This window comes from Venturia canescens, chromosome 1 (assembly GCF_019457755.1).
Source record: "Venturia canescens isolate UGA chromosome 1, ASM1945775v1, whole genome shotgun sequence".
Taxonomy (NCBI): Eukaryota; Metazoa; Arthropoda; class Insecta; order Hymenoptera; family Ichneumonidae; genus Venturia; species Venturia canescens.
Window position 1 is genome coordinate 34028566 of NC_057421.1, and position 15851 is coordinate 34044416.

At 35.8% G+C, this 15851-nt stretch overlaps 1 long non-coding RNA gene across 2 annotated transcripts; it reads left to right on the forward strand.

Moving 5' to 3' along the window:
* Positions 1 to 9754: 9754 nt before the first annotated feature.
* LOC122406088 (uncharacterized) lies at positions 9755 to 15541 on the forward strand. Of its 2 annotated transcripts, none has more exons than XR_006259906.1 (3): positions 9755 to 9947; positions 13998 to 14136; positions 14950 to 15541. It is a non-coding gene; the product is annotated as an uncharacterized lncRNA (long non-coding RNA). The 2 variants fall into 2 exon arrangements; XR_006259907.1 differs by lacking the exon at positions 14950 to 15541 and adding an exon at positions 14425 to 14551.
* Positions 15542 to 15851: the final 310 nt, after the last annotated feature.

Below are 15851 nucleotides of genomic sequence, written 5' to 3' on the forward strand. Positions count from 1 at the left end.
GAGATCCAATGCCGAAAACTGTCAACATCGAATATTCTCGAACGGCTTCTTTGATTATTAGGCGAATCCCTCTCGAAGATTCTCGAAGAAATCGTTAGAAGTAGGATTAAACGATGAGGCTAAGGGTGGGGGGTTAGGTCTTAAGAAACCGCGTTATGAAATTTCGAATCGATCTCGTTACTCGAAATCCGGACCACAACGAGGAAGGACGCATTCTTTTGAGCCTCAAAATTTTTCTGTTGAGAAGCCAACGCCCCGAAGTCGAATAGTAATCCCGAAGACAATAGCCGGAGTTACAATTTCTGAAACTATTGCGGTGAGCCGTTGTCTCGTTCATAATTTTATCTCGTTTTGTATTATTTTGCGCGCAAACTAAAATCGGCGAAATATCGAATAATTGAACGATATCGATTGGTTACTTGGTCGTACGAGCGAATTGAATTCTAACGTCCTTTCTGAATTATTTTTCCTTTCTGATTAAGAATTATCGTAATTTCGTGTTCTGTCACCGAGAACCAGTTTATCGTAATTTCGTAGGCCACGCCTTAATTTCGTATTCTAAATTGTGAAGTATTATTGTTTGAATTATATCCGAGAATAAATACTCAATGGAGACAACATTTGTTAACAAAATATTATATTGACGGAATTACAAACTGAAATTTTGGGAAATTTTTAACATTATAATTGTTTCTTATTTTGTTTTATAATAAATCATTTTTTGTATACATTTCCGTAATTATTTTCCTCCAAAAGGCTCACGTCCCTCTACCGAGAATACTGAAACTTGGCTAGTCTGGTCGATTCTCGAAATCATCTCCTTTGTTCGATAAATAAATTTTGTCGAGGTGAAATCCTCGACTGGCGCCCAATATCGAGAGGAATAATTTAATTTGTCGCTTAATCTGGGAAAAAGCGTTACAAAATATACGACGAGGTAGGACGAAAAAGGACGCTTTTTTCGTAGACAGAATACGCCGTTCGATGCAGCAGAGGGATTGCGCTTCACGCTGTGTGGTGATGAAGTTTGTCCCTTGTCAGCACACTATCTGAAAAGCTCCACCGATATTTCACGCTGTTATTTCGTCCATCTGCTTTCCTTTCAATTCATTTTCCGTTTTTCTTTTTTTCCTTGTGTTTATCGATTTTCAGTGCTTTCCTTTTCTTTCGTTTGTTTTTTCGTTTTTTTCTTCATCGAGTCGTTGTCGACCTATCGTGTGACAGATGCAGAATCGTGGCGGCGACGTGTATTGCGCGTGAACACCGCAACGTTCGTGTTTTTTTGGAATCTCGTGAGCCAAATGTGATGCGATGTTTCTCCTGAAAAACCTACCAGCGGGTGAACACTTTTTACCTGTGTATACACGCATGCATACAAGAGTGAATAAACACAATCATCATATTTCTTAGGAACGTAAATCAAATGTCATCAATGATTTAGAAAGTCATGAAATGAAAAAGGGTTACAGCTTGTTTGGGCCAAAACCATTTGAGCCAAAAAACAAGCGAGAATCGTGTAACTCTTGATCTTGATTTAAGATGATGGATCAGTCGGTAATCACACCTCGAATTTTTGAAATTGAAACTCTTTGACATCGTTCGTCCGATTAAAATAATAAAAATGTCATCGTATGCAGCACGATCGCAAAAATCCGATGACATTTTTATTTTTTCGATCAGACGAACGATGTGGAAAAATTTCCTTTTCAAAATTTGCAGCTATCTCTCTCGCACTCACGGTTGTGATTACCGACTGATCCATCATCTTAAGGTGAGGGATCAGTCACCTAACCTCACCTCGAATTTTTGAAATGAAAATTCTCCGCTGTCGTTTGACTAATCAAAAAAGGCTTTGTCAGCGGACGCGGAAAGGTGGCAAAAATACGCTGACAGGGGATTTTTTTAATGATCAAACCGTGTCGAAGATATTCAATTTCGAAAATTCCAGCTATCTCTCTCGCACTCACGGTGGTGAGATAGCGACTGCTCCATCACCTTAAGATGGCGTCACCGTTGTTTTGTCGATAATCTGACAATAGTAGATTCGGCGGAGATACCCGAAGGTGTACTTGATTTGACTAGTTCGGTTAGCGGATTCCGGAGCATTCGAAATACTTATAGTAATACTGATAATATTAGTGACGTGGTGATGGTAGTAATAACAAGAATGCTGGTGGCTCGTGAAAAGTGTAATGGGAAGCGTTGATCTTTTTGTTGCGCATCGTATAAATTATTTATTAATAAAGTGAAAACACAACGATGAAAACACAATGTGATAAATTTGTTTTTATTGTGTTATATATAAAATTACTAATTGACCAAGTAATTTCCAATTGCATGGTAGACAGCTCCAAGTTTATTGGTGTCTAGATATATTTTTCCACGGTTTTCGATGTCTAGGTATACTCCTTAATAGTTTTCACTATCCAGGTCGACGGCTCCATGATTTTCAATGTCTACACTGAGAAAAAAAAATCGTTGTAACAACTAAATGTCTTTAGTTGATATTTTTGTTGCTTGATTTAACTAACATCCGCTTACGATAAATAAGAAATAGTTCATTTAACCGAATCACTAAGTTTTTGTTTATGTGAATTAACTAAACGGGTGAAACCAAATCTTTTGTTCGAAGAACTCAAAATATTTGTTTATTTTTACTCAATTCACATACGCTTTTATGATATATTTATTTGAATTTGAAGTACTGATGTATCTAAACGGTTTTGTTAAGAATGATAAATATTTTGTAAATCGAATTATACTGATCAGTTCAATATAACCCAAAATTTGTCGAAATGTATTATTATATTAGCCAACATGATTTGTGGAAAATAACAAATAATTTTGATAGTCAGATTTTTTCTTCGTGCGGCTTAACTAAATTTTATCGAAAACGAACCAAATCAATTGTCTGTACAGATGTCTGCCTCGAAAGAAAGCTCAGTATATTTTGTGTATAATTTAGTTAAACGGATTTACTTATTTTTTAACTAACTAAATTTCTGCCTGATCAAATAGTTGATTTTCTTTATTTCAATTGTTCATACGAAAAACTTTTTTCATATGTATTCCTAAGTTTCGTGATCACGAAACAAAATTCTTGTTAAAACGAATAGTTATTTTTGTTACTTGAATTCATTGATAATACTTTGAAAAGTGTTTACATCTACTTTATTTTCAAATCCAGAAACTAAGCGCGTTGAATAATTAAACAGATAATTAGTCCATATGAATTTTCTAGCATGGATAAGAGCTCCATTAATTTGTCAATGATTTAGTTCAGAATAGCTATTATTTTTGTAACTACCTAACAAAATTTTTGTTGGGATAAATAGTTATTTTTTTCATCCTTAACAGTAAATTGTAACGGCATAGCCTAGTACGAATTCTAGTGTGGCAGAAATCCGCTAGAGGGCTACGGATGGAGCGCTTTCGCGCCAGCGGAGCACCACCCGTACGCCTATAAGACTTCTAATCTTTCTATTCTCCTCCTCAGATAAAGGAGCATAAGTCCTCTACTTTATGAAGTCTCATGTCAAATGTAAAAGCCTTGCACTTTGCCCATTTGACATGTTGTTTACAAAACGTATGTCAGAGTTTGAAATCGCTCTTGAAAAGTGATCAGAAATATGGTATCATGTATCAACTAAATACAAAGCTCATATCACAGGGCGATCCAATATATTGATTTGTCCGGTCCTTTAGAGGTTAAGGAGGGTGGCTAGGGACGATAAAATGTTGCCATGCTAAACCATGTAAAATACATTAAAAATTTCAAAATGATAAGAATTTAATAAAATTTGGTGAATATTCTTTAGAGTTAAATTTGAAAATACAAATTTTTTAAGATTTTCCTTCTACACAGTTATCGAGTAATCGATCACTAAAGTTTACGTGTATAAGCATAGCGTTTCCATATATATAGGCATACATTCCGGGCATGAGAAATCTGCTTTAATGCGTAATTACTCGATAACTAAGTAGAAGAAAATTTTGAAAAAATTTGAGTTTTCGCACTTTATGTTGAAGAACATTATCACCAAATTTGATCAATTTCTTAATATTTTGACTTCTGTACCGAAACTCCTTAATTGATCACTAAAGTTCATGTGTATAAGCATAGCGTTTCCATATATATAGGTATACATTCCGGGCATAAGAAATCTGCTTTAATGCGTAATTACTCGATAACTATGCAGAAGAAAATTTTGAAAAAAATGGTGTCTTCGCACTTGATGTTGAAGAACATTATCACCAAATTTGATCAATTTCTTATCAATTTGACGAACGTAGCCACCCTCCTTAAAGCAACGTATGTTAAAACCACGAAACTTTTGAATGCGACAGTCTTGATTTGTTCTTAAAAGTGCATGACTTACTAATTCGATTAACAGTATTTTCAGGCTGTATGACAGGATCCTTGTTTATAGTAAATATATATTTTGTCACTTTGATTTTATCTTTAGATAAGGACTGTAGATTTTTGGTTAACAGAGATAAAATGTTTGTTTGAATGGCATATCATTTTATTAATTCAGCTGAATGTTTTCTTACTACAACAAAGTCTTGTTGTAGTTGTTGTTGTTGTCTTCGACGGCTTCATAGTTTTCGAGGTCTAGGCATATTTTTTCATAGTTTTTGCTACCTAGGTCAACGACGTCACAGTTTTCGGGGTCTAGGTATTGTGACGTAACGCCTTCCTGAACGACCCGAATCGACTAGAACCCGAACCTAACCTCAAAAAACATCGCGACGCGGCGGAATGTTTTGACGGAGCGCGTACAACGACCGGTGAGACGCATCACTGCTGGCCGGCGGCGGCCGTACTGGTGGGCAATACAAAGGCCCGATACAAGCGGTAGAGCGCGATACTAACGGCGCCGCGTATTAAAAACTCGAACTATTATATTTTTTGTTTTGTTAATTAAAATTCAACACGATTTCGTAAAATATTGTAACGAGGTTCAAATGAAGCGGAAAATTATAACGGATCGAAGAAAAGTAATGAAAAGATTATTTCTTTTAGAAAATTGGTGTCAATTCAAATAAACCAAGACGCGTGTTTATGACGCATGCGCGGGTAGAGCGTTAATGGGCTATAAGACGCGTACGTGACTTTTAGCGATTGAAATTATTCGAATCACATTAAACAAAGTAACAATGCTAAATCAAAAAAGAAATTAAAAGTTAATTGATCAAATTGAAGTTTTTATTGTTAATAATCACACAAAGCTGAAAAACGTGACAAGCGGTAGTCCGCGCATCGTATGTTAGCCCGCGCAACCAATGGGCGAGCATGAATCATGGCAACGGGTCAATAAGAGAAGGCGTTAGAAATAGATGCGCAGAACCGATCCGAAAACCGAAAATTCGGCGTTTGATAATTTTATGGTGGGGACACGGGTATAAGAAGCGCTGCGCGACTCATTCGGCAGGCAGTCTTTCCTCAAAATTCTGACTCGGAACAAAAAGGCTGACCTCAAACACTCTTCCTGATTTTAGCAGGCAATCCGACCTATCCTAAATTTTCCTGGATGCCTGGATTCTCGGAGCGATTCGGCGACGTCTCGATCCCATAACCCAGGGTCCACACCTAACCTCTAAATTTTCCAAGCTTTCCGTTGCACGGAGTTCTCGGAGCGATTCGGCGACGTCTCGATCCCATAACACGTGGACGGCAAGTTACCTTAACCTTCCAAATACTCGGACTCTCGGAGGGATTCGGCGACGTTTCTATCCCATAGCCTGGGGTTTGTTTCTTAACTGAACTTATTTTTTTTTATTATTCTTTTGCTTGCTATAATCAGGGATGATTTTTCTTTTAAATTAATTTGTAAATTTGTAAATTCTGTAAATTCTCTTTTTAAATTCAAAGTTGCAATTAATCGAGTCCGAGTCAAACAAAACCGAGATTTCTGTAAATTTTGTAAATCTTGAAAATTTCAAATAATTCAAAAGGCCGCTGTACGAATTTGAGGTTATATTGCGTCAAATTAATAAATTTCTCTCATTGTATAAAATCGAAACACTATTGAATTATCGAAACTACTATTTTTAAAAGCGAGCAAAAAACGCGTAAATTAAAAATTGTTCAAATTCGAAAACGGTGAGCGCAATCGAATTTCCCCTAATTGGCGAACACAATCACAATAATAAATCAAAAAACGAATTTATCCTGTAAAATCGATCAAAATTGAATAAATCGGAATTGTTAAATTCTTCAAATTCAAATTCCGCGTTCTCAAGTTTCTTTTATACCTGCTCCTTTTAAAATTAAGGTAGCTCGAACCGACGCGTGGCGGCGTTCAGGCCAGGTTGGCAAGAGCATTACGTTACAGTATATTTTTTCGTAGTTTTTGCTACTTAGGTCAACAGCTCCATAGTTTTCGATGTCTACGTATAGTTCTCTACGGTTTTCGATGTCTAGGTCGACGGCTCCATAGTTTTTAGTGTCTGCGTATATTTCTCTGCGGTTTTCGATATCTGGGTCGACGTTTCCATATTTTTCGATGTCTAGGTATATTTCTCCATATTTTTCCGATGGCTTGGTATATTTTTCCATGGTTTTTGATGCCTGGGTTGACGGCTTCATAGTTTTCGCGGTCTAGGTATATTCCTTAATACTTTCGCTATGCAGGTCGACGGCTCCATAGTTACCGATGTCTAGGTATATTTTTCCAGGGTTTTCGATGTCTAGGTATGTTCCCTAATAGTTTTCGCTATTTGTCTCGAGAATTTCATCGATAGTTTTAGTCTCCATCTCGGTGAGTGTAGGTACTTGACTTACTTTAAAAGTTTCTGGATTGTGCCGACCTTGGCTGTAATTCGCAAATAGCAATATAAAATTTAATGACTAGTGACAAAATTAATATTATTCAACAACGAATGCAATTCGACTTACGCGTGTTTCGTCAGAGCACCTTTATTTCTTGTTTTCAGCCACGCAGTCATACTTTCCAACATATCATTTTTCAGTTTAATTTTTTTATCGGTAGGTTGGAAGCACGGATGATTTTCCAACGGTACAGCAGCATATTGCTCAAGTGCTTTTTGTTGCAGTTTCTTCCATCCACATTTGCAATCTGTACTAGTCACGATCGGTAAATCTTCCTCTTCAACCCTACATAATATTTAGATCTCAATGCATTATTGAAATTTTATTTTATAGGTTGTTTACATTACCATTTTGAGGTTAGAAACTTACCGCTCCAAGTGCAAAAGCGTTGCTAATGCGTGTTTGCACTGTTGACCCAAGCCAGACTTACATGAACATTTAATAAATATTATCACTCCATTTCTTATTTTTCCTTCGATTTCGTGCATACTTCCTCTGACTTGGGAAGTTTGTAAACACAATCCCAAGAAGTTCAATGTATTTGGCTTGCGTCCGATTTCATCGTTTATTCCACACTTCACAATGTGTCCCGCGTGTAGAACTCTTTCACCTTCAATAAAATTTCTTTATATAACGCAACCACGTTTTCCTCGCTTTTCGAGCCTGCCGGCGGTACGGAAAGTAAGTGTTGAAGTAGATTAGTGGAGTTTTAACTCCAAGGAGTTAAAAGTGGTGTTTTACGTACTCCTCATCACTAATCTACTTTAACAGTTGGTAAAACACTTACTTTTCGTACCGCCGGCACGCTTGAAAAAGCTCGGAAACGTGATTTGGTTATATAAAGTATCGTGTGCATCTCGGAGGCATAGGCAGGGTGGATCTTTGTTACACAATGTACTGTTGTGCAGGATTTTCACCAGCCCAAACACAAATATTTTCACGACTTACAGACATGATAATGGAAATTATACAAAAGTCATAGTATGTCACATGGATTCTCGTACAATTTGCATCGGTGTCTGCGCCATGTTTCATTTTTTTAATTAAGCCCCGCTCCGAGGTCAGATCCCAATAACTTAAAGTTACAAAGGAATGGAATTTTTTATAAAATCCATGGGAATTATTTAACAAATCTAAGGGATATACGAAATGGATGGAAGTGCAGTTTATGTAAATAAACCATGCAATGCAGAAAAATTCAAAACTACTAAACAACGGTAAGGAAACAGAATTCAAAAGTGGGCAAAAGGGATCCCCCGGGAGAGACAATTGAAATTAAAAACTTCGTCATCTCCCCCAACCTCCCATCGCTCTCGTCCATCTGACTCTACTTATCTAAGTATAGAATCGCGACCCCGCGGAACCACAAAATATCGCGAAAATGAAAAAATTAGCATAGAGAGCAACTCTGCGAGTACCGAAGGACCATGATTCGACATACCCATCCATCTGGGTCTGAGGGAAGGGGCGGGGGCACTTCTCATTGGTATATTTCATGGGTAAGAGTGAGAAGACCTCCGTCGGAATAAAATTTGAAGAAACTGGTGGAAAGTTTTTTAAAGGCAAAATCAAAAGACTCAGCTGAGTCTCGGCACAAGTACATAGCCCTGTCGTTTTTTGGCTCAAAGCTCTCGCCGAGACTATATTTTCTCTGAATAAAATTATTCGTGGTATAAATAATCATGTTAATGCGCCATATTTCCATCCTTTTTTCATTTAGCAACCCCATCGGATCACAATTAACGCCATTCAATAAAATTGAATCCACTTTGAAAAGATGGAGTGTAAAAAAAGATTCCCTGAACGAACCCACGAGAATGCGAGAGATATCGGACATTTTGCTTTCTACAAAGTGGAGAAAGCACATGTCGTATAATTCTGTTTTTGCCAATTTTTCGTCTGGAGAAATTGTAAATTCAATTATGGAAATGGATGTGAAACTTATCGAAATTCAAAATTATGACCCGACTTCTCCTCTTATTTTTTACTACCAAAAATTCACCAACCTTTTCGAAAAGCTCGATCTCATTCAATGTAATGGTACCTTTACCGCCATCCCCAATCTCCCAGACCTAAAACAACTGCTGGTCTTGATGGGGAAGATCGATGGTCAGGTAAATACAGTCCGATCTTTTTATAAGCCTATTTAGGGTTTGTAGTGGAAATTCAACAGCCCGGTCCCCACTATAGCGCGCCTATAAGCGCGAGGCAATCGTTCTGGTAAATTTTACCTATTCTGATTTGAAAAAAATCAATTTCAAATCACATTTGCTCCGGGCTTATAAAAGCCAGTTGGTAGAAAACCTCGAAAACTCTTCAGAGAGGGGCAAGCTTTTCGCGTCGAAAGCGGGGGAAAAGGCTTGTAGCAGACAGGCTTACGAGGGTCGACTGTAGTTTAAGGTATTCCTTTCGCAGGGCCGTATTTTTTGGTGTCGCAAACTAGGGCACGCGAAATTTGGACTGATTCCTAACCTCTGAGAAGTCGCTGTTATATGGGAAAAGCTTCTGCTTCTGCCATTTTTCCAACTTCTATCGTTGATATCTTTTTTAAACATTCAATAACCCTTTATTTTTATCGTTACTATGGATTCCTTACATTTTTTTTTCTATCCGTGAGACAGTTTGTATCAGGAATTTAGAGTTATTCAGTGTACGAATTATTCAATAGAAATGTGGTGATGACAGATTTTCCATAAGCTCCCGTAGAAATTTTACGATTTTTAACATTTTAATTCTTCATTAAATGATCGATAATCTGACCTGAAATTTCGCCAATTTATTTGAATGCAGTTGTACTTTACTGTAAATTAAAATTAATTTTTTGTAGGGATTTCCGATTCGTGAAAAGAATGCCTTAATCGAGTTTCAAATCACATCGGTGCAAATAAAAAAATTTTGATACACATTGCAGACGTATCCGCTGGCGTATGCGTTTATGTCGAAAAGAACCAGCGAGTCATACACCAGGGTGGTACAAGAATTAAAAAACAACTATTTAGGAAATACCCTGGTTAAAAGAATAATATCCGATTTCGAACCAGCAATGTATACAGCCCTGCAAAAAAGTTTCCCCACTGCCGAGTGGAAGGGCTGTTGGTTTCATTATTGTCACGTAAGTTGAAGATAGATTAAATAATTAATATCTCTTCAATGCGTTAAGCTAGAGAGTTTGAAGAGGCCATGATCGAAAGAAAAAAAACAAATACGTCAACTTTTTCGGTCCTTTAGAGATTCATTATTAACCCTTAATAGTCACAAGGGGTATATTGGACCCCAGCCGTTTTTCGACCAACGATACCAAATATAAATTTCGAGAAAATGGGACTTGTGGTTCCCTCGGTCGACAGTTCGAACCTTTGAGAAGGAAGCCTCATCGTTATTATTTGAAAGGGCCCGTTAGTGTAGTTTTGGTAGTCGATCAAGTCAGACCGTGCGAAGATCTGGGGTCCGATCTACCCCAGCGTGACAAATTTAACTAATACTACCTGAAAGCGTGATTTCTCAGGTTTATAGAACGAGTTGATTTTTTTTTAATTGAAAATGACGATTTCCACATCAATTTTTGTAAAAAAAGTCATTTTTCCCGCATTCTTTTCTTTGAAGATTTTTTTTAATATTAAAAATAACACGACTAGAATAAAATCGTTATGGTTATTTCTTAAAGGTTCAAAATACATTGCAGTATTTTTATTTTATTTTTTTTACAGTTTTTCAATTATTTATCGTCCCCCAAAGTGAGTGGGGTACTTTGGACCCCGTATGACTATTACGCCAGAAACTTGAGGTGTGACTAGTAAGGGTTAAAGAAACAAATATTGATAATTTTCAAAAATAGTTGGAAATGTTATAGCTTCTATAGAGTCTTTGGGAACGACTCGGCATGACATGAACGTACTTGTCTCAGAGTCGCTGCCACGATTGTAGATAAATTAATTCTTTTTCATTTTTAAGAGGATGGATCACACGATAAAGTGCGCCCCCCCCCCCCCCGCCTCTGTCTGCAGAACCTGGAAACGAGCTACTGCAGAGTACCGACAGATGTCGCGGCACTCGTCTTCCACCAGGGTTCGAGGTTACGCACTGAGCGCATACGACGAACCCGATGAATGACGTTTGCCAAATGTAGGACCGAAATGTAGGACCGTGGCGCATGTCAACACTTGCCTCGAAAGATGAATTACGTGCGCTATGCGCGAACGCAAAAACATTATATATATGTGTGTATATATATACAAGTCTTTTGGCTACTTCCATGACCGATTTTTTTTATTTTATTAAAATGTCTATTAACCTCTTAATAAACTTGTATTACAAGGGTTTTCAAAAATTCTCTATATATTTTGATATATTCCAAAAATGATGTATAATGGACACTTTCATAACCTTAGCAGTATATAATGTGGTCAAAATGATGACACTATATATAATGAAAACCGTCATCATTGTGACCGCTTTATTTGTTGTGACTCGTCTATACATTTCGAGCATTCTATTTGGTCACTATGGTGACTATATATAATTTATGTAATGTCGCGATAGTAACCAGATAATATCAATGACAAAGTTAAAAATGTAAATTATATATACCATCATTTCATATATTATCTGGTCTTTTTGACGACATATATATATGCCTGCATAAGCAATTTTGATATTCGATTGAATTTATACAAGAAAAAACCGTGTCGTCTCTCCAAATCTTTAGGGATTTTGTTGATATGAGCTTGATACTACTGTCGTGTTCTCACAAAATCGTCGGGGTATTCCCCGAATTTCGACAGTGGCGCCGATTATGCTTCGACGAACACTGGTCATTGAAATATCCACATTACGTGAGATACATATTGTGAATATTTCGATGACATTCGTCACGAAAATAACCATACACTATAAAATATTTTTCATTTTATAGGCAAACGCTCACGTTCTCACAATACAACACTGCGAATGAGAATAACGCTGCCTCAATGTTCAATACTGTCAAAATATAAATTGTGCAATGTTTTGGTTTGATATCTGTAAATATCACTTTTGAAATAGTTCGAGTATTTAAAATGTTTACAAATTCAATGTCGATGCCGAATTGAATAATGCAAAACGATTTTATTATCGGGAATGGATCGAATAAAACATTTAGTTACTTTGATGATATCGCAACATAATGTGGTCAGTTTGAAGACGCGAGAGTCATCGAACTTACCATAATGTATGTTCTCAAGTTTTCAAACTAAATGAATAATACTGTTCCGTCAATAATTGCATCGTCTTTATTTCCGTTACTTGAATGATACGTCATTGGTGACTTGAATGATGAAACGTTGACTTTGCCTTTATCTGCTACTATTTCAAATTGTAAATGAATAGAATTCTGCATTAAACGAGTATTTTAATGACACTGGTCATTGAAAAATCCACATTACGTGAGATACATATTCTGGATATTTCGATGACATTCGTCACGAAAATAACCATACACTATAAAATATTTTTCATTTTATAGGCAAACGCTCACGCTCTCACAATGCAACACGGCGAATGAGAATAACGCTGCGTCCATGTTCAATACTGTCAAAATATAAATTGTGCATTGTTTTGATTTGATATCTGTAAATATCACTTTTGAATTATCTCAAGTATTTAAAATGTTCACAAACTCAATGTCGATGCCGAATTGAATAATGCAAAACGATTTTATTATCGGGAATGGATCGAATAAAACATTTAGTTACTTTGATGACATCGCAACATAATGTGGTCAGTTTGAAGACGCGAGAGTCATCGAACTTACCATAATGTATGTTCTCAAGTTTTCAAACTAAATGGATAATACTGTTCCTTCAATAATTGCATCGTCTTTATTTCCGTTACTTGAATGATACGTCATTGGTGACTTGAATGATGAAACGTTGACTTTGCCTTTATCTGCTACTATTTCAAATTGTAAATGAATAGAATTCTGCATTTAGTTACTTTGATGATATCGCAACATAATGTGGTCAGTTTGAAGACACGAGAGCCATCGAACTTACCACAATGTATGTTCTCATGTTTTCAAACTAAATACGGTTTCTTCAATAATTACATCATTTTTATTTCTCTTACTTGGATAAAAAATCATTATTCACTAGAATATTGTAACGTTGACTCGATAAAACGTTGATTTCAATGACATTGACCATAGAAGTAATCATCTACTATGGAATATTTATAATTTGAGACGCAAACGTTCATATTTCCATAATAGGATAGCCCTAATGGGAAAAACGCTATGTTCATATTCAATAAAATTTAATCATTCATATATTACCAAAAGGGTATTACCACAAAAAAACTATAATAAATATAAATAATAATAATAATAAATAAATAATAAATCCAGGAAAAAACTCGAAACCAGCTATTTTCAAGTAAATCAAAAGATAATTGACCATTGAATTAATTGGTTTTGGTGCTCAAAATGTACAAATAGCATCATTTGGATAGTTCGATGACATTTTATTAACAGAATTAACGAGATTTCGTTGAATGCAATAATTATTAAACGTAAATATTCAGCAATCGATTAAATGGCTGGATGACTCATGCGTTGATCAATCAAGTTTGAGTCACGGGAACACGCAGAAAATATAATATGGCCAATTTGAAGACCTCTTTTAATATACTTTGATTTCTACTATTGTCATCGAAATATCCACTTAAAATTTCTTGGATATTTTGATGACAGTTATCGAAGTGTCCATAAGCTGTGATCTTTCGTGACTCTTCAAAAAAATTTCATATATATACTCGGAATTCATTTTGATGACAGTCATGGAAAGTTGCAGTTCGTAAGAAAGTTTAACGATGACCGTCATCAAAGTGACCAACGGTCATGGAAGTGGCCACTTGATATCGAACAATGTCACCAAAGACGTCGATTGACAAACATATAGTGATCCATCCTCTTAAGGCCATTGAGAAGAACAGGAAGCGATTTAGAATAATTTCAAAACTGACCAAACACACTCCTGAATTTGTGGCCTTATGCATTCCTCAGGAATGTGATGAATTTGGCGCTCATTCCTGAGGAATGCATAAAGGAAACTTATGAATTTCTTGTAGCCGGAATGAACGGTAAAAAATGTTTACAAGAAGCGTTCGCCTAATTTAATATTTATTACAGATCATTTTGGCTACGAGAAAATGGGCCATCTAAATTCAGCGTGTTTGGTCGGTAAGACCGAACCAACAATTCCCTCGAGCGGTGGAATCGCAATCTAAAAGACCACGTGGCATCACCCCAAAATTTTCAAAATTTATGAGTGAGTATTCCAAATTTATAATAAATCCTAATTCATTTTTCGGGTTATGTCAGGGTATATCGTTTGCAGGAATGATTCGATTTAATCAGCTACCTCATAATCCCCCAAAAACAAAGTTTCTAGCCAATCGCATGTAAGGAAAAATGTGTGCTTCAAAAAGGGTTAAAAAATTATAAAGGAAAGTCTTTTGCACTCTAATATCACAAATAATATCACAATAAATCAAATAATATTATAAATAATTAATCACAAAAATTTATAATAAATTTAAAATATACATTTTTCAAGCTGACGGGATTAAATATATTCAACAAAAAGCAAATAAAGCACTTTTATCGCAACGGAGTGGAAATTTACCGAGGCCTCGGGGAGATGTGGAGCGAAAAAAAAATAATCGAAGAAGCATGGGCATCAATTGAGGGTGTAACATTGCTGGCTTTGGGAGAAAGAATCGAAAAAATTATTATGGCATTTTTGAGAAAACTGACCCCGGAGACTCCGACACAAACTGGTCAATAAAAATTTATATAAAAATATATATTCATATATGCTTATTGATTGACCAAATTCATTAACAAAATTTTATTACGAAAGCAATTTAAGGAGTTTCGGTACAGTAGATACAATATTGCCATTGTTAAAGTTATCACCAAATTTTGTCAATTTCTTAACATTTATTAGCATGCACCGAAACTCTTCAGCCCTCTGTATCGTACTGCCCCTTGTTAAAAACGACGCGCACGATCGTCGTACGCGATCGTCGACCTGACACCTTATTCTATTGATGTAATTAATTAATATATCGATCAACAGAAATAACGTCAATGGCAACGCCATCGGAAGAAGAAGATTGTTGTCCGGTAGAGGAGGAGGAGGCGGAGGAGGATAAAGAAGCCGTGGACGACCCTACCTCGAACATAAATATTGAGATCAACGAGTTCCGACATGAACTCGATGATTTTTTATCACTGAGAAAAAAATTTGGTTGAATCACTTGAAAAATGTTCAGTTCAACTAAAATATTTAGTACCATACACACGACAAAATATTTATTAAATTTCACAAAATATTTAGATAATGATTCAAATAGATAACGATTTGAATTAACAAAATTAAGAGTTATATGAAGATATTTGGGCTACTCTAACATTATATTTTGTTGCTACGAAAATAATTGTATATTGAATCTCCGTAGACTTTGTTGTAGTAAGAAAACATTCAGCTGAATTAATAAAATGATATGCCATTCAAACAAACATTTTATCTCTGTTAACCAAAAATCTACAGTCCTTATCTAAAGATAAAATCAAAGTGACAAAATATATATTTACTATAAAAAAGGATCCTGTCATACAGCCTGAAAATACTGTTAATCGAATTAGTAAGTCATGCACTTTTAAGAACAAATCAAGACTGTCGCATTCAAAATTTTCGTGGTTTTAACATACGTTGCTTTAAGGAGGGTGGCTACGTTCGTCAAATGGATAAGAAATTGATTAAATTTGGTGATAATGTTCTTCAACATCAAGTGCGAAGACACAATTTTTTTCAAAATTTTCTTCTGCTTAGTTATCGAGTAATTACGCATTAAAGCAGATTTCTTATGCCCGGAATGTATACCTATATATATGGAAACGCTATGCTTATACACATGAACTTTAGTGATCAATTAATCGATAACTGTACAGAAGAAAAATCTTAAAAAATTTGTATTT